Raw genomic sequence first — 20,461 nt, 5'->3', positions numbered from 1 at the left:
CCACTACATGGCTTCATTCCCTTTTTATTCCAGTTTCCCAAATGGACATATCATCTGTAAGGCTCCTAATTCCAGGTTTCTGTATGTCTTCATCAGAAATTTTTTAAATGTTTCAGCAACTCACTTCAGCTCTTCTCACTATGAAATGTCTCTGAAATAATTTGCAATGTTGTATATTCTTTCTATAGCTTATACTTAAGAAAAAAAAAAAACTTGTAATTTCTACCTGATTCTCTCACTGGGTCATTTTCTGCAAGATGTCAGTAATTGAAATTATCAATTTCTTCTCATGATAGAAATGAGTAGGGACTATGGCGCTAGAGAGAGCATTGTGAATCTTAATTTACTTACATCCTATATTTCTTTGGGCAATTTATTTAATCTTTCACCAAAGTTGTAAAATTGGATGGTAAAAATGGAATCTCTTTTATCATGCTGCTGAGTTAAATGAAAAATGTCAAGTAAAATGGCTGAATCAGTGCCTGGCATATGGTAAATAGTTAATACACGTCAGCTGTCATTATTCACGTTCTCATAAATTTTACTAGATTCTCCATCATAACACATGTCAGAGTTTGTTTGTTTGTTTTTCCTGAATACCTGTGTTCCTTAATAAACTCTAAGTTCCTATCTTGTTTACTGTTTGGCTCCAAGATCTAAGCACAAAGCAGAGGACATGGAAGGAACTTAATAAATATTTCTGATAATCATGTTGTTTTTGTCCAAGAAGGTATTTAACATTTTTCAAATGCTAAACCATAGCATCTAAAATCACAGTGACCTCCACCCATGTACCGCAGCTACCACAAAACTTCTGGCTTTTTGTGTTTAGGCTGAACTACTGTAATGTTGAACTATAGTGCTTCCTAATGATAATTTTAGTATTTCCCAAGATGCTCCTATTTAGCCCTAAACACCAATGTCTGAAATCACAGCTTTGTCCCTCCCTAGTTCAAGTACTTTCAATGGTTTTCCATAAACCATTTGAAAATTGAAGCATAAATTAAAAGTATAATTCTCAAAATTATGATTAATGCTTAGTTATAACTAGAGAAGAAATTGAGACTGTTATCTTTGATGAGAAGCCATGAAAGTACCATTTTGATTGTTATGTGTATTTTGCGCAGATTAACCTTTGTAAAATTTTAACCTAAAAAATCTAAAAAAGAAAATTAGAGAATTTTTACTTTCTACTTGTCTTTTTTTTTTTTAAACTATTTTTACTTGTCTTGGGAAGTTCAACCTATTTTATAAATATATGTATGTTTGTGCGTGAAAAATAAAAATATATGTCTATATTACACACATTGCTTATATATATTGGAAAGAAGGTCAAGAATACTACTCTATAATAAAAGAGGGTTCTCTTCTTAGTAGAAAAGCATCAAACTCTCAAAAAAGATCTTCAAACTGTTCATAAAAAAGGAGTTCCTCCATACACAAAATATGACTTGTGCTATCACGATTATGTGATTTTGATTTATTTTTTTGCAAGGCAATGCCTAAGAAAGAGAGATGGAAAAGACCAATAAGCACTAAACTTCTGAGGAATCAAAATAAAGATAGTGCTATTTGAAATTTTAATTTTTGGCTTCTTTGAAACTTTACATAGTTCCATATTACTTATTTGGAATCTTCCCAAAACATTGTATAATATTTAAATCTACTAATCAAACTAAATTAGGTAAGGGGCTGTATAATACATGATGTAGCATTATGGAAAATGATCCAATGTAAAGAGAAAATTATTAATTATATGAATTGAGGTTATAAATAACACAGGAAACTTCACAAATGCTTATGATATTTAATAAGAGATGCTAGACAATAAACTGTGAAAAATTCTTAAAGGGATGGGAATACCAGACCACCTAGCCTGCCTGCTGAGAAACCTGTATACAGGTCAAAAGAAGTAACAGTTAGAACTGGACATGGAACAACAGACTGGTTCCAAATTGGGAAAGGAGTACGTCAAGGCTGTATATTGTCACCCTGCTTATTCAACTTATATGAAGAGTACATCATGAGAAATGCCAGGCTGGATGAAGCACAAGCTAGATTGAAGATTGCAGGGAGAACTATCAATAAACTCAGATATGCAAATAACACCATCCTTATGGCAGAAATTGAAGAGGAACTAAAAAGCCTCTTGATGAAAGTGAAAGAGGAGAGTGAAAAAGTTGGCTTAAAACTCAACATTCAGAAAACTAAGATCATGGCATCTGGTCCCATAACTTCACAGCAAATAGATGGGAAAACAATGGAAACAGTGACAGACTTTATTTTTTGTGGCACCAAATCACTGCACATGGTGACTTCAGCCATGAAATTAAAAGACACTTGCTCCTTGGGAAAAAAAAGCTATGGCCAATCTAGACAGCATATTAAAAAGAAGAGATATTTCTTTGCCCACAAACATCCATATACCTAAAGTTATGGTTTTTCCACTAGTCATGAATGGACATGAGAGTTGAACCATAAAGAAAGCTGAGCAGAAGAATTGATTCTTTTAAATTGTTGTGTTGGAGAAAACTCTTGAGAGTCCCTTGGACAACAAGGAGATCCAACCAGTCCATCCTAAAGGAAATCATTCCTGAATATTCATTGGAAGGACTGATGCTGAAGCTGAAGCTCCAATACATTGGCTGCCTGATGTGAAGAGCTGACTTATTAGAAAAAATCCTGATTCTGGGAAAGATTGAAGGTGAGAGGAGAAGGGGACGACAGAGGATGAGATGGTTGGATGGCATCACCGACTCGATGGACATGAGCTTGAGTTTACCTTGGCAGCTGGTGATGGACAGGAAAGTCTGGCATGCTGCAGTCCATGGGATCACAAAGAGTCAGATTTGACTGAGTGACTGAACGAAACTGAACCTGACTGTGTTCCTGAGACCCTGAATACCGAATGGGCTGTCATTCCCTTCTCCAGGTGATCATGCTGACCCCGGGTCTCAGATTGGAGGCAGTTTCTTATCATCAGAACCACTAGGGAAGACCCTAAGTAAAAATGAAGAAGCACAAACAGGACCTGACAATCCATGATTCATGTGATCAGTGCTGAGTTTTCATGTTCTCTTCAGAACCAAGTGGCCATGTTTGAGTGCCCTTTCATTTCCTCAAACAGTTCCAGAGCTGAAAACTTCTGAAAAGATCAAAAGAAGAGAAATAGGACTCAGAAATTCATTCTAGCAAATTCCACAATTAATGGAATCTGCATTATTTGAAGGAAAGTGCAGTAATCTGGAATTTATTTGGGGTACCAACAATCCTATTGACAGCTCACTCATAGGGACATTTTGTTGCCTCTGAGATATGTTATCTCATAAACTCTCTAAAAAGTCTACAACATAATAGATGGTACACGAGGAAAATGAAACTGGCTCTAAAGAGTTTTTCCAAAAGGGGAATGCCTTCTTACAGATTTCATGTGTCTTAAAAGTAAAAATGTTCTTTGGAATCAAAACAACTACAGTGTGAAAATTAATCTCTGATAGCTCTCCCTGGGAATTAAGGAAGAAAGGTATTTTGTCCAAGTAGGTCCTTGTCAGAGAAGGGAATTTTATGATTTGGAAATGTTTTGGATATATTTTGAAATGTTTTCATGATTAGGTAAACAGTTGCCTTTGGTGGAAGTTTTGGACTTGACTAAGACTTGATTTAGAAGTAAAAATTGTTTTAGGGAATTTCCCACATAAGGGCTCTGAAGACTGGATGCTTGGAGCTGGTGCACTGGGATGACCCAGAGGGATGGTATGGGGAGGGAGGAGGGTTCAGGATGGGGAACATGTGTATACCTGTGGCGGAATCATGTTGATATATGGCAAAACCAATAAAATATTGTAAAGTTAAAAAATAAAATAAAATAAATAAATAAAACCTACTAACTCAGCAATTAAAAAAAGTTAGATTAAGATCCTTGAAATATATGTCTAATATATTTTAACTGCAGAAAACCATAAATTATAATACTACAGGATAACAAATTGGTAATCATCTTCCACTCTACTTTCACTTCCTCTTATCTCATTGGAAGAAGGCTTTGAACCCTTTAGAGGAATATTAACAGGTAAGGGAAGCAGTTTTTCCAGAAATAGCTCAGGAGAAGAAAGTATAAAGCCTCTTCCTTTTACTTCTCTACCATCTCTCTTATTGTCACAATAGTCACAAATTGTAGTTTGAAAACACTATAACACCATGCCTACCTTTGTTTTTAACCAATGGAAAAAAACAATTTTAAATAAACATATTTAAAAATAGTGATGCAAGCACAGTAGAGAAATGAAGTGAAAGAAAATGAAGTTAGAGCATAGATATGAATTTGCCGCATTTACATACACACATGTGAGGGATATATATGTGTGTGTGTGTGTGTGTGTGTGTGTATCAGAGAGTCCTAAAATAAGCGATTCCATTTATGCTCACTTGATTTTCAACAGGGATGCCAAGATTATGTGATGGAGAGAGTAGTATTTTCAACAAAAGTGACTAGAATAATTAAATTCATTTTGAAAGAATGAATTTGGAACACTCCACAAAATAAGAAAGTAAGCTCAAAATAAACCTCATATCTAAATATGAAAGGTAATATTTTTAAACTCCTGGAAGAAATCATCAGAGCAAATCTCTTTGACTTCAGGATGAACAATGGTTCTTAGATATGCTGCTGCTGCTGCTAAGTTGCTTCAGTCGTGTCCGACTCTGTGTGACCCCATAGACGGCAGCCCACCAGGCTTCCCCGTCCATGGGATTCTCCAGGCAAGAACACTGGAGTGGGTTGCCATTTCCTTCTCCAGTGTGTGAAAGTGAAGTCGCTCAATCGTGTCTGACTCTTACAGACCCTATGGACTGCAGCCTACCAGGCTCCTCCATCCATGGGATTTTCCAGGCAAGAGTACTGGAGTGGGGTGCCACTGCCTTCTCCTTAGATATGCTAATAAAGGGCAAATAAAAAAAGACAAAAAGTGGATGCTGAACATCATGAAATTAAAAACTTTTGAGGTTTCAAAGGTATCATCAAGAGAATGAATAGAGGACTAACAGAATGGAAGAAAAACTTGTAAATAATATATCTGATAAGTACCTGGTATCCAGAATACACTCAAATCTAAACACAGGCAATCTTTTTTCCAGTTTTAAACATGTTTCTTCTGGGTTTTGAAATATAATCACTTCCCTGATGGCTCAGATGGTGAAGAATCTGCTTACAATGCAGGAGACCTGGCTTCAATCCCTGGGATAGAAAGATCCCTTGGAGAAGGGAATGGCTACCTACTCCAGTATTCTTGTCTGGATATTTCCATGGAGCTTTTGGGTACAGTCTATGGGATCACAAATAGTAGGACACTACTGAGAGACTAAAACAGTTTCATTTTTCTTCATATGGTATTGTGTAACTTTAAGGTGTACAATATAATGATTTGATTTACATGCATCATGCGGTAATAACTGCAATAAGAACACCCATCATCTGATATGGATACAAAATAAAATGGAAAAAAAATCTTTTTTTCTTTGTAATGAGAACTCCAAGGATTTCCTCTCTTAACAACTCTTATATAAAACATAGAATAGTGTTATTTACATTTATCATATTGTATATTACATTTAATCCTTATTCATCTGAGAACAGGGCATTTGTCCTGTCTTCATCCACTTCGCCTTCCCTCCAGATCCCCATCTTTGGTAACAAAAAATCTGATCTATTTTTCTATACATCTGTTTGTTTGTTAGCTTTTAAGGTATAGTTTACCAACAACATTGTATTAGTTCCTAATGGGTAATAAACTGATTTGCTATTTCTATACACTTTAAAATTAAATTAACATTATGTCCTGTTACCAACTTTCAGCATACAAAGTTCTGCATTATAATCAACTACATTCCCCCACACTGTTCATGCCTATCACTTGTTTATATTGTAACTGGAAGATTACACCTCTTAAACTATCTAATTTCTCTCCAATCCCCTCTTCCTTCCCTCTGGAAACAATCTGTTTATTCTCTGTATCTGTAAGAGTTTCTGCTTGCCTATGTTGTTAATTTTTCTGTTTTGTAGATTCCAAATATAAGTGAAGTCATACAGTATTTGTCTTTCTATTTACATTCTGTAAGTTCATTTATATTCTCTCAAATAGCAAGATTTCATTCTTTTTTATGTATAAGGAATATTCCATTGTATAAATATACACCACATCTCCTTTATCCATTCATCTATTATATCATTGGGCCTTTAGGCAAGCATACCTTGGCCATTATAAATAATGATGGAGTTAACTTCAGAGTATGTATATATTTTGAAGTAATGATTTTATTTCCTTTAGGTAAATACTCAGGAGTAGAGTGGCTGGACAGTAGAGTAGTTCTATTTTTAACGTTTGAGGAAACTTCACACTGTTTTCCATTGTGTTTACATGCTGCCAATGGTACATGGGTGTTCCCTTTTCTCCACATTGTCAGCAACAAATATTGCTTGTTGTCTTTTTGTTTGCCATTCTGACAGTAGTGAGGTATCTCCTTGGATTTGACTTGCATTTTCCTGAAGATTAGTGAAGCTGAGCATTGTTTCATGAGTCTGGTAGTCATCCATATGTCTTTGAAAAAATACACCTCTGCCCATTTTTTAATTGGGTTCTTTGATTTCTAGATGCTGAGTAATGCAGGTTATTTGTATATTTTGGACACTAGCCTGTTATCAGACATATTGTTTTCAAATCTCTTCTCCCATTCAATAGACTGATTTTTCATTTTGCTATGTTTCTTGAGCTGCACAATGTCTTATCAGTTTAATGCAGTGCCTTTTGTTTAATTTTGCCTTTATTTCTTAGGCTGAGGAGACATATCCAAAAAAACTTTTCCAATACTGCTGTAAACTTTTCTGATACCCATCCTGAGAAAAAGTCATATACCACCCAAAGACGAAGTCAACTTTCATGTTTACTTCTCCTTTCCATGTTTACGGAAACAAAAACAATGACATAAAGTAGAAGCAAAGTAACACTCTCAACTTAGCTCTCTCATTCTGGTAATATATTTTAACAATGTGTTATGTGCAGGACTGGATGTTCAAACTAACAAACTTTTTTCCATAATCATATGCGTAATGTTTAGAGAAGTCAAGTTGTTTATACTTAATCAACATCATGGAATCTTCCATCTCAGGCATTTAAGGAGATACATTATTGCTCAAGAAAGACTGAAAGATAGGAAGAGAAAATTTTGTCTGATTCATACTTCCAATGGAAAGTGTCAGATGAGACATTGCCAATGATGCTATTTCACCCTAATGTTCCCTGATTTCATCAACTATAGATAGAGCAGTTTTATATTTCCAGAGGGTAAAAATGTTCAAACAGAAAAAAACAAGAGGTAACACATTTTTCTAAATAGTATTAATAAATGGGAGATGGTGAGAAAGTCTGCAAATGATTGGGTCAGAGAGAAGTCTGGCTCAATACAATGTGGAAATAAATAGAAAGATGACTCAGATTTCCTTCCACCATATGTAGAGATTGTTATAAAATTTTAACAGCTGCATACTCTTATTTAATGTTTGTTTGTTTGAACATTACATTACAATCTTACATATGGATGTTTCTAAGTTTTTACTCTTACAAACAATGCAGTAATAAAGACTTCTGAACATCTAAAAAAAAAAGAATCAAAAAGATTCCAACAAAATTACTATGATTAAACACAGAAATTTATGCCCTGTGATAAGCTGCACAGAGAAATTATCTATTCAAAATTCTGTCCTACTCAGAGTTTTTCTCAGAGCCGCTTTCACATTTTTATTTCTCAAGCTGTAGATTAAAGGGTTCATCCTGGCAACCATAGAACAGTCTTATGGACTCTGTGGGAGAGGGAGAGGGTGGGAAGATTTGGGAGAATGGCACTGAAACATGTAAAATATCATGTATGAAACGAGATGCCAGTCCAGGTTCAATGCATGATACTGGATGCTTGGGGCTAGTGCACTGGGAAGACCCAGAGGGATGGTATGGGGAGGGAGGAGGGAGGAGGGTTCAGGTTGGGGAGCACATGTATACCAGTGATGGATTCATTTTGATATTTGGCAAAACTAATACAATTATGTAAAGTTTAAAAATTAAATTAAATTAAAAAAAATAAAAAAAAAAGAGAGAAGAGACTTTTCTTTCATCCATATACCCAGCAGATGAAGGTTTGAGATACATAAGTGTACATGATGCAAAGAAGAGAGAAACAACAATGATGTGGGGACAGAAAGTACTGAAAGCTTTGGACCTGCCTTCCATGGAGCTGATACGGAAGATGTTGGTGAGGATGAGACCATAAGAGACAAAGTTGGTGAGACTGGGCACAATGATGTTGGTGCCCACCACAATGAAAACTACCAGATCACTGATGTGGATACTTGTGCAAGAGAGCTTGAGCAGAGGAAGGATATCACAGAAATAATGGTTGATGGTTTTTGCATGACAGAAGGTCAGTCTCAGCATGCATCCAGCGTGACCAATGGCACCAGGAAATGTCATCAAGTAGGAACCAAGCATAAGGTTGTAACACACTTTAGAGGATGTAACAACATGATACAAAAGTGGTTTACAGATGGCCACATACATCTGTATGTGTATGCCCATACAGATGGCCATTGATGTCAGCATATATTTCAGAAATGGTGAAAAAACTGAAAAAGTAGAACTGTGTCATGCATCCCATATAAGAAATAATATTTTTCTCTGATATAAAGTTAATCAGCATTTTGGTGGTAAACACAGAAGAATAGCAGAACTCTGTGAAGAACTTCCAGATGTTCAAGTTCGATTTAGAAAAGGAAGAGGAACCAGAGATCAAATTGCCAACATCTACTGGGTCATCTAAAAAGCAAGAGAGTTCCACAAAAAAAATCTACTTTTGCTTTTTTGACTATGCCAAAGACTTTGTGTGGACCACAACAAACTGTGGAAAATCCTTAAAGAGATGGGAATACCAGTCCACCTAACCTGCCTCCTTAGAAATCTGCAAGCAGGTCAAGAAACAACAGTTAGAACTGGACATGGAACAACAGACGTGTTCCATATTGGGAAATGAGTATGTCTAGGCTGTATATTGTCACCCTGCTTATTTAACTTATATGCAGTGTACACCATGCAAAATGCATGGCTGGATGAAGCATAAGCTGGAATTGAGATTGCCAGGAGAAATATCAATAACCTTAAATATGCAGATGACACCACCTTTGTGGAAGACAGTGAAGAAGAACTAAAGAGTCTCTTGATGAAAGTGAAAGAGGAGAGTGAAAAAGTTGGTTTAAAACTCAACATTCAGAAAACTAAGATCATGGCATCTGGTCCCATCACTTCACGGGAAATAGATGGGAAAACAGTGGAAACAGTGGCAGACTTTATTTTTTGGGGCTCCAAAATCACTGCAGATTGTGACTGCAGCCATGAAAGTAAAAGACACTTGCTCTTGGGAGAAAAGCTATGACCAACCTAGATAGCATATTAAAAAGCAAAGGCATTACTTTAACAACAAAGGTCCATCTAATCAAAGCTATGGTTTGTCCAGTAGTCATGTATGGATGTGAGAGTTGGACTATAAAGAAAGCTGAGTGCCGAAGAATTGGTGCTTTTAAACTGTGGTGTTAAAGAAGACTCTTGAGAGTCCCTTGGACTGCAAGGAAACCCAACCAGTTCATCCTAAAGGAAATCACAGAGAGCCTACAGAGGGAAGGCCTGTGCTACCATAGGCAAACATACCTGCTTTGCGTATGGTAGCAGGTATGTTTGCTATCTTCTCCTTTGGAAAAGCCAAGGGAGAAGAAGGTTGGATTAGGACACTATTGTTCTACTCTCATCTCAACATTTCCTCTCTCAGTGACCCTAGTAACCTGGCACTGGTTTCTAATACACATTAGACTTCATGTGGTCAGAACCAAGAATTGTATTTCTAATCCAAGAAGATAGTCTATGAGAATTAAGTAACTTCCCTTGTCACAACATTCAGAAAACTAAGATCATGGCATCTGGTCCCATCACTTCACGGGAAATAGATGGGGAAACAGTGGAAACAGTGTCAGACTTTGTTTTTTTGGTCTCCAAAATCACTGCAGATAGTGACTGCAGCCATGAAATTAAAAGATGCTTACCCCTTTGAAGGAAAGTTATGACCAACCTAGATAGCATATTAAAAAGCAGAGACATTACTTTGCCAACAAAGGTCCATCTAGTCAAGGCTATGGGTTTTCCAGTGGTCATGTATGGATGTGAGAGTTGGACTGTGAAGAAAGCTGAGCACCAAATTATTGATGCTTTTGAATTGTGGTGTTGGAGTAGACTCTTGAGAGTCCCTTGGACTGCAAGGAGATCCAACCAGTCCATTCTAAAGGAGATCAGTTTTGGGTGTTCTTTGGAAGGAATGATGCTAAAGCTGAAACTCCAGTACTTTGGCCACCTCATGCAAAGAGTTGACTCATTGGAAAAGACTCTGATGCTGGGAGGGATTGGGGGCAGGAGGAGAAGGGACAACAGAGGATGAGATGGCTGGATGGCATCACTGACTCGATGGATGTGAGTCTGAGTGAACTCCGGGAGTTGGTGATGGACAGGGAGGCCTGGCGTGCTGCGATTCATGGGTTGCAAAGAGTCGGATACGACTGAGTGACTGAACTGAACTGAACTGAACTGAACTGATAAATAAATCATTAACCACTCTATGTATCAAACATATAACGAATATATTTTGACAATCCATACATGCAGGCAAAAAAATCGTTTGTCAAAGGAGGCATGCACAGTGCTTACAGATACAAAGTGGGTTATACTTAATAGTCACTATGAAGTCTTCCACCTCAGAAATTAAATGTGATATAATCTTGCTTAATGAAGCCTGAAAAGATGGGAAGAGGAAACATTCTCAGATTCATGCTTCTAAAGTCAATTGGCAGATAAGACATCCCCAGTGACATTATGTCACACTAATGGTCCATCTTGTCAAAGCTATGGTTTTTCCAGAAGTCATATGGATGTAAGAGTTGGACTATAAAGAAAGCTGAGTCCTAAAGAATTGATGCTTTTGAACTGTGGTGTTGGAGAAGACTCTTGAGAGTCCCTTCTATAGCAAGGAGAGTCTACCAATCCATCCTAAAGGAAATCAGTCCTGAATATTCATTGGAAGGACTGATGCTGAAGCTGAAATTCCAATACTTTGGCTACCTGAGGCAAAGAACTGACTCATTTGAAAAGACCTTGATGCTGGGAAAGATTGAAGGTGGGAGGACAAGGGGATGACAGAGGATGAGATGGTTGGAGGGCATCACCAACTTGATGGACATGAGTTTGAGTAAATTCCGGGAGTTGGTGATGGACAGGGAGGCCTGGCATGCTGCAGTCCATGGGTTTCAAGGAGTTGGACATGACTGAGTGACTGAACTGAACTGAACTGAATGTTCCCTGACTTGATGATTTGTTGGCCAGTCTTCTATTTTCACAGGGAAAGCTAAGTTCAGATTAATGCAGAAAATGTATTATAATAAATAAATAAAATGATTATAATGAATGATTAATAAGATAATAAATGTTCTTCTAAATAGTACTAATAAGTGGGAACATGTTTGGAAGGAAATTATGAAAATGGTAAACAAGAAGAGAAGTCTCCTATTTGCTAAGTATAAATAAATTGATATGTCAAAAATTTCTTTCAATATGGTACAAAATAGGATAATAATACTGCTAATAAAAATCATTAAAATTAAAAAGAGAATATCTCTATTCTGTGATTATTTGCAAAAAGAGGTGTGATTTCTAATCAAAACTATATAGTTTTTCTGAGAGAAGTTTTCACATCTTTGTGTCTCAAGCTGTGGATTAAGGGGTTCATCATAGCAATCACATTGGTGTCAAAGAGATAAGAGATGTTTTGCTCATCCAGAAATGCAGCAGAAGATGGTTTAAGATATATAAATGCACATGATCCAAAGAAGAGAGAAACAGCAATGATGTGGGAACTGCAGGTGCTGATGGCTTTGGACCTGCCCTCTGTGGAGCTGATGTGGAAGATGCTGGAAAAAATAAGACCATAAAGATAAAGATGGTGAGACTGGGCACAGTGATGTTGATGTCCACCACAGTGAAAACAACCAACTTATCGACTGAGTACTTGTACAGGAGAGCTGAAGCAGAGGGTGGATGTCACAGAAATAATGGTTAATAGTGTTTGCATCACAGAAGTTCAGTCTCTGTGTGTATCCAGTGTGAGCCATGGCCCAGAAAATGCCATCCAGTAGGAACCAAGCACAAGGCTGGAACACACTTTAGGGGACATAATGTTATACAAAAGTGGCTTACGGATGGCCACACAGAGGTCATAGGCCATTGATGTCAGCACATAGATTTCAGAAATGACAAGAAAACAGAAAAAGTAGAGCTGAGTCATGAGCCCCATATAAGAAATGATCTTCTTCGAAGTGAAGTTACTTAGCATTTTTGGTGCAAACACAGAAGAATAACAGAGATCTATGAAGGAAAAGTTAAAGAGGGAAAAGTATGTAGATGTGAATCCAGTTGAATTAAGATTATCAAGCCCAGGTTCCCCATCACAGTGACCATGTACATTCCTAGAACAGGAAGAAAATGGGGAGCTGGAGATCTGGTTGGTCTGTTATTCCCATCAAAATGAACTGAGTCAGGAAAGACCTATTTCCAAGAGCCATTCTTCTCTAAAGGAGTCTGTGGACACAGGCGAAAGGGTTCCATTAGAGAACAACTCAGCTTTTCCACGGTTTCTCCTCCTATGAAAGAGTATACACACTGTGAATGCCTGACACTATCCCAACCTTCATTCATGTCAACTCTTCCCTCACCAGTCCAACTGGAGGCAGTGACCCTAGCAATCTGGTGGTGTCTTCTCATGCAGGTTAGACCTTATGTGGCAGGAACTAAGAACACTGCTTCAAGATGAGGGGACCCAGGTCTATGAGAATCAAGTTACCAACCTTATCACAGAGTAAAAGTCATAAAGGAAGAAGAATGAGAGATCCACCTACTTAGAGGAAACTTCCTGACTGATATGTCTTTGAGCCCCTCTAATATTCGCTGATTCCTCTCCAACAAATGCTTCCAGTAGTTTTACTTGAGTCTCAGCTTCACAAAATGAGAAAGAATGGACATATGATAGGTCCCTGGACTTGGATCACAAAATGAGGAAAAAGTATTATAAATTAAATTCAGAAACTCACCCAACTTTGATCTTAAAACTTCAGGACTTTCTCCTTACCCTGTGTATTTACCATGTTGGTTCTGCAAATGTCATTTCATGTTTTCCAGGCTTGATCCCTTTGATTTTAGGGGAGAGAAAGTAGACATTAATTCACATATGCCCTGGAAATCTTCGTGAACTTCTATAATTTCTGGTATTTTCAGTGTTCTCAAGCAACAGAAGATAGTCCTTTTATTATAATACTTGCTACTTGATTAGACCCAGAAGATTTAATGTGAGTTTAAGGATGTAATGCACTTGGTGAAAAACAGGTTAGAAGCTTGCCTGGTCTCTTCCCCAGAATGTAGATTATATGTTTAATATGGAATAAGGAAATTTTGGATCCTGGTTCATGATCTGTCTTTATTTCCTTACAGACTCACTCTTTTACTCATTTTTGCTTTATTCTAGGGACTGTACATCCCTCAGTTAGATCCAAAGTGAATTCACATCTCCTCATTATCTACACCTCTGAAGGGGAAGCTGTTACATTGTCTCATTCCCTCTTTATTCACATTTACTAAATGGGCGTATTTCCACAAGAGACCTACTTACAGGTTTCTTTATTTCTTTATCTGAATTCATCAAATGTTGCAGTGACTCATTTCAGTTGTTCTCTATCTGAGATGTCTCTGAAATAATTTGTTATATAATATGTCCCTTCTATAGTTTATACTTTTCACATCTTCCTGAAATTTCTACCTGACTCTTCTACTGGCTAATTTCCTTTAACATTTCAGTGACTGAAATTAACAATTTTTCTCATGATAGAACAGAGTAGGGGTTATGGAATTAGAGAGAGTCCTCTGAATCCTACCTTCCTTCTTCCACTTATACATACTATAACACTTTGGACAAGTTATTGAATCTCTAGGTTCACCTACGTGAAGTAAGGAATGTCAAAATAGCATCTCTTTCATTGACCTGCTGTGTTAATCAAGTGAATAAAAAAATAAGTAAAATGGTTGGGCCAGTATTGGCATGAGTGTCAATAAACATCAGCTGTTACTACTCATGTTTTCATAAATTTAAGTAGATTCTTTTTTATAATATTCATCAAACTTTCCCCTTTTAATTCATGCTTTTCTATAAACTGTATATTTTATTAAGTCAAACATTTATTCTACCCTGTTAACTATTTGGATCCTGAAACTAAGAACAAAGCTGAGTACACAGAAAGAACTCAATCAATACTTCTGAAACTCATCTTATTTTTATCTAAGAGCTTTCAGAATACATTCAAAACTTCTCTTATGCTTAACCACAATGTTTACAACCACAAAGACCTGCACCTACCTGTCCCCAGCCACCACACAACTTCTGGCTTTATGATTAAACTGAACTAGTGTAATGTTGAACTATAGAGGCACATAACTCTTATTTTAGCATTTTCTCATATATTCACTCGTTTGTTCATGAACAATGCTGCAAGGAGATCCAACCAGTCCATTCTAAAGGAGATCAGTCCTGGGTGTTCTTTGGAAGGACTGATGCTAAAGCTGAAACTCCAATACTTTGCCACCTCATGCAAAGAGTTGATTCATTGGAAAAGACTCTGATACTGGGAGGGATTGGGGTCAGGAGGAGAAGGGGACGACAGAGGATGAGATGGCTGGATGGCATCACCGACTCGATGGATGTGGATTTGAGTGAACTCTGGGAGTTGGTGATGGACAGGGAGGCCTGGCATGCTGCAGTTCATGTGGTCACAAAGAGTTGGACATGACTGAGCAACTGAACTGAACTGAACTGAACTGAATGCTGCTAGAATAAGGTCTGAAAGCACAGCTCTGTCCCTCCCTGGTTCAAGAACTTTCAGTGGTTCTCCATTACCCACTTGAAAATTGAAGCTATGTAGTAAAGACATATTTCTTAGAACTATGATTAAGGCTTGGTTAAAACTAAAGAAGAAAGTGAATCAGAGTTAACTTTGATGAGAAGCCACGAAAGTACCGTTCTGATTGACTGAAGTATCTTGCACACTTTAAATATGCTACAAAAATTTAACCTTCTCAAAAAACATAAAAAAGAAAGGAGAATGTTTACTTTTCAAAGACCACTCAATTGTCTTGGACACATTTTAGAAATGTCTAAAACACATTTTAGAAATACATATGTTTTTGTGTATAAAACAAACCTACATGAGTTTATCTTGAGGGAGAAGAATATCATTCTATGATAATAGAGTTTTCTCTCTCTTATTGACAGAAAAGCATCAAATGCTCAAAAATATGCTTTCAAAATGCTCCAAAAAAAGAGGGCCTCCACAAACAAAATAATGACTTGTGCGGCTACCACAATTATGTAATTTTCTTATTTGTTTTTAGTGGGGCAACCCTTAAAAGGGAGAGATGGAAGAAATTGTTAGCAATTGAATTTCTGATGAATGAAAATTAAAATCATCCATGTGAAATTTTAAATGTAGACTTCTTTGAAACATCTTCTTTGTTCTCTAGCTCTTATTTAGAATCTTCCCAATATATTGTATATTTGAAATCATTAGTCTAGCTAAATTAGGTAAGAAAATGTATATTAATGATGCAGCAACTTGAAAAAGAATCCAATTTCACATGAACTTAGAAAAGCTCTGTCCTGGTTCATGGGCACAGGAGAAATCCAGGGCTTATGAGGTTGACTCTAAGATGGAACACCTTCAGCAGAACCATAACTTCCTTCAAAACCTGTCAGTGCCAATGACATAACTCAGGAAAGGAAGAACTATAAGGAGATCAAACCGGTCAATCCTAAAAGAACTCAGTCCTGAATATTCATTGGGATGGCTGATGCTGAAGCTTAGGCGCTGATACTTTGGCCACCTAATGAGAAGAACTGAGTCATTAAAAAATATGCTGATGCTGGGAAAGACTGAAGGCAGGAGGAGAAGGATGACAGAGGATCTGATGGTTTGATGGCATCACTGAATTGATGGACATGAGTTTCAGCGAGTTCTGGGAGTTGGTGAAGGACAGGGAAGCCTGGTGTGCTGTAGTCCATTGGGTCACAAAGAGTCAGTTCAGTCAAAGAGAATGAACTGAACATATAACATGTATAATATCATATACGAAATGAGTCACCAGTCCAGGTTCGATGCACGATACTGGATGCTTGGGGCTGGTGCACTGGGACGACCCGGAGGGATGGTACAGGGAGGGAGGAGGGAGAAGGGTTCAGGATGGGGAGCACATGTATACCTGTGGCAGATTCATGTTGATATATTTCAAAACCAATACAATATTGTAAAGTTAAAAAATAAAATGGAGAAAAAAAAATCCTCTGGCTTGATTCCCCCTCCACTTAAAAGAAGTCCAAGTAGAGAGATGCACAGTTAGATTGCTAACTAAAACATGATTAAGTTGCCAAACAATCAGCAAGGTTGCCTCCTTTACAAGGTTACTACCCGTAATTATGAAACATTGTATTTTAAGTTATTTATATTTTTTTCAGATTAACCAAAGATATACATTACTCATTATAAAGAACTGTTCTTTTATATTAATGAACAGATTTCATTTTAATTTTGAGGCGCATGAAATGAAAGATTAGTGATCAGGCTTAATTTACTCTTGGGGATCCTCAAATTGTTATAAAATACATAATAGAGTACATGCATCAGTATTCTGTAGGTTTCCAAATGGCCCAGTCAAGTTCACTTGTTTAGATGCATTTGCTTCCATTTGAAAAACACGTTTATAGAGAGAAATACTAGTTTAAACAAACAAAACTCTGACCAAGATCAACAATTTTAGGTAAATAGATCTTGTTAAGGAAAAATCAGTCATGTCCGTATTGCAGTCAGGAGATGAAAAAAGAGTGGTCATCTAGAAATATTAGCCAAAGATTTAGTTATGCTGAACATCTCAAAAAACATTTAGTTATGCTGATCATCTCAAAAAAAAAAAAAAAAAAAAAGTAAAAAGTCAGCTTTGCCAAATTTCAAAATACATAAATACTGACTGGAGTTTAAGAAGAGTGTTTAGTAGTTAATATTTTTCAAAATATCTTAGAAAATGAATACAGGGTCACTGATACAGCATATTGAGGATTTTTAAAGTAGCACACTTTTGCTTTCAAAAAATAATCCAACATTCTTGTCATAACTCGCTTTATTCTCCAAATATTTCTTTCACATTGTCATTATTCTCCCAGCTGCAATTTGATGTTTCTGTACCTAAAACTCCATATGAACGTAGCACACAGAATCCAGCAAAACCAGAAATAATCTACTTGTTCAAAAGTCATCTAGTCCTGTTGCTTTAACATTTTAAATCATAAATAACTTAAGCTTTCATCTTTTCTAGAGAAATCCTGTGATTTCAATAGTATCTAGGGTCTTGCACAAGGAGTGAGTCCATAGATAAAGGTTTTCATTATCAAAAACTTTTCTGTGCAAATTACTTTTTCTTTTCTTGATGCAATTACTCCTCATGATTTATCTCCTGTAACTGATGCCTTGTAGGATTCTTTGTAATCCCATGGACTATACAGTGCATGGAATTCTCCAGGCCAGAATAGTGGAGTGGGTTCCCTTCTCCAGGGGATCTTCTCAACCCATGGATCAAACCCAGGTCTTCCACACTGAAGGAAGATACTTTACCACAAGGGAAACCCAGGTCCCTAAATCTCATGACTGTGTCCCACACTGGGACATCTTATTTATTGACCATATGCTCTTTGAGTCCTGACATAATAACACTAGGACCACAGCCTTGTCTAACTCAATGAGACTAAGCCATGCCCGTGGGGCAACCCAAGATGGGCGGGTCATAGTGGAGAGATCTGACAGAATGTGGTCTACTGGAGAAGGGAATGGCAAACCACTTCGGTATCCTTGCCTTGAAAACCCCATGAACAGTATGAAAAGGCAAAATGATAGGATACTGAAAGAGAAACTCCCCAGGTCAGTAGGTACCCAATATGCTACTGGAGATCAGTGGAGAAATAACTCCAGAAAGAATGAAGGGATGGAGCCAGAGCAAAAACAATACCCAGCTGTGTATGTGACTGGTGATATAAGCAAGGTCCGATGCTGTAAAGAGCAATATTGCATAGGAACCTGGAATGTCAGGTCCATCAATCAAGGCAAATTGGAAGTGGTAAAACAAGAGATGGCAAGAGTGAATGTCGACATTCTAGGAATCAGCGAACTGAAATGGACTGATGGGTGAATTTAACTCAGATGACCATTATATCTACTACTCCGGGCAGGAATCCCTCAGAAGAAATGGAGTGGCCATCATGGTCAACAAAAGAGTCTGAAATGCAGTACTTCGATGCAATCTCAAAAACAACAGAATGATCTCTGTTCGTTTCAAGGCAAACCATTCAATATCACAGTAATCCAAGTCTAGGCCCCAACCAGTAACGCTGAAGAAGCTGAAGTTAAACGATTCTATGAAGACCTACAAGACCTTTTAGAAAGAAAACACACAAAAAAGATGTCCTTTTCATTATAGGGGACTGGAATGCAAAAGTAGGAAGTCAAGAAACACCTGGAGTAACAGGCAAAATTGGCCTTGGAATATGGAATGAAGCAGGGCAAAGACTAATAGAGTTTTGCCAAGAAAATGCACTGGTCATAACAAACACCCTCTTCCAACAACACAAGAGAAGACTCTATACATGGACATCACCGGATGGTCAACACCGAAATCAGATTGATTATATTCTCTGCAGCCAAAGATGGAGAAGCTCTATACAGTCAACAAAAACAAGACCAGGAGCTGACTGTGGCTCAGACCATGAACTCCTTATTGCCAAATTCAGACTTAAATTGAAGACAGTAGGGAAAACCACTAGACCATTCAGGTATGACCTAAATCTAATCCCTTATGATTATACAGTGGAAGTGAGAAATAGATTTAAGGGCCTAGATCTGATAGATAGAGTGCCTGATGAACTATGGAATGAGGTTCATGACATTGTACAGGAGACAGGGATCAAGACCATCCCCCTGGAAAAGAAATGCAAAACAGCAAAATGGCTGTCTGGGGAGGCCTTACAAATAGCTGTGAAAATAATAGAAGCAAAAAGCAAAGGAGAAAAGGAAAGATATAAACATCTGAATGCAGAGTTCCAAAGAATAGCAAGAAGAGATAAGAAAGCCTTCCTCAGCAATCAATGCAAAGAAATAGAGGAAAACAACAGAATGGGAAAGACTAGGGATCTCTTCAAGAAAATCAGAGATACCAAAGGAACATTTCATGCAAAGATGGGCTCAATAAAGGACAGAAATGGTATGGACCTAACAAAAGCAGAAGATATTAAGAAGAGATGGCAAGAATACACGGAAGAACTGTACAAAAAGATCTTCATGACCCAGATAATCACGATGGTGTTATCACTGACCAAGAGCCAGACATCCTGGAATGTGAAGTCAAGTGGGCCTTAGAAAACATCACTATGAACAAAGCTAGTGGAGGTGATGGAATTCCAGTTGAGCTATTCCAAATCCTGAAAGATCATGCTGTGAAAGTGCTGCATTCAATATGCCAGCAAATTTGGAAAACTCAGCAGTGGCCACAGGACTGGAAAAGGTCAGTTTGCATTCCAATCCCAAAGAAAGGCAATGCCAAAGAATGCTCAAACTACCGCACAATTGCACTCATCTCACACGCTAATAAAGTAATGCTCAAAATTCTCCAAGCCAGGCTTCAGCAATATGTGAACCGTGAACTTCCAGATGTTCAAGCTAGTTTTAGAAAAGGCAGAGGAACCAGAGATCAAATTGCCAACATCCACCTGATCATGGAAAACGCAAGAGAGTTCTAGAAAAACATCTATTTCTTCTTTATTGACTATGCCAAAGCCTTTGACTGTGTGGATCACGATAAACTGTGGAAAATTCTTCAAGAGATGGGAATACCAGGCCACCTGAACTACCTCTTGAGAAATTTGTATGCAGGTCAGGAAGCAACAGTTAGAACTGGACATGGAACAACAGACTGGTTCCAAATAGGTAAAGGAGTACATCAAGGCTGTATATTGTCACCCTGTTTATTTAACTTCTATGCAGAGTACATCATGAGAAACCCTGGACTGGAAGAAACACAAGCTGGAATCAAGATTGCCGGGAGAAATATCAATAACCTCAGATATTCAGATGACACCACTCTTATGGCAGAAAGTGAAGAGAAACTAAAAAGCCTCTTGATGAAAGTGAAAGAGGAGAGTGAAAAAGTTGGCTTAAAGCTCAACATTCAGAAAATGAAGATCATGGCATCCG

The 20,461-nt window shown here is 37.5% G+C and overlaps 2 pseudogenes; both read right to left on the bottom strand.

Moving 5' to 3' along the window:
* Nucleotides 1-8,117: 8,117 nt before the first annotated feature.
* On the bottom strand, nucleotides 8,118-9,741 carry LOC147342352 (olfactory receptor 8B3-like; annotated as a pseudogene).
* A 2,055-nt stretch (nucleotides 9,742-11,796) lies between these two features.
* Nucleotides 11,797-12,703, bottom strand: LOC147342351 (olfactory receptor 8B8-like; annotated as a pseudogene).
* Nucleotides 12,704-20,461: the final 7,758 nt, after the last annotated feature.

This window comes from Bos grunniens, chromosome 29 (genome assembly GCF_055505025.1).
Source record: "Bos grunniens cultivar Pamir isolate PY7600 chromosome 29, Bosgru_T2T1.0, whole genome shotgun sequence".
NCBI classification, from domain to species: Eukaryota; Metazoa; Chordata; class Mammalia; order Artiodactyla; family Bovidae; genus Bos; species Bos grunniens.
This window is presented reverse-complemented; position numbering and strand designations above follow the sequence as displayed.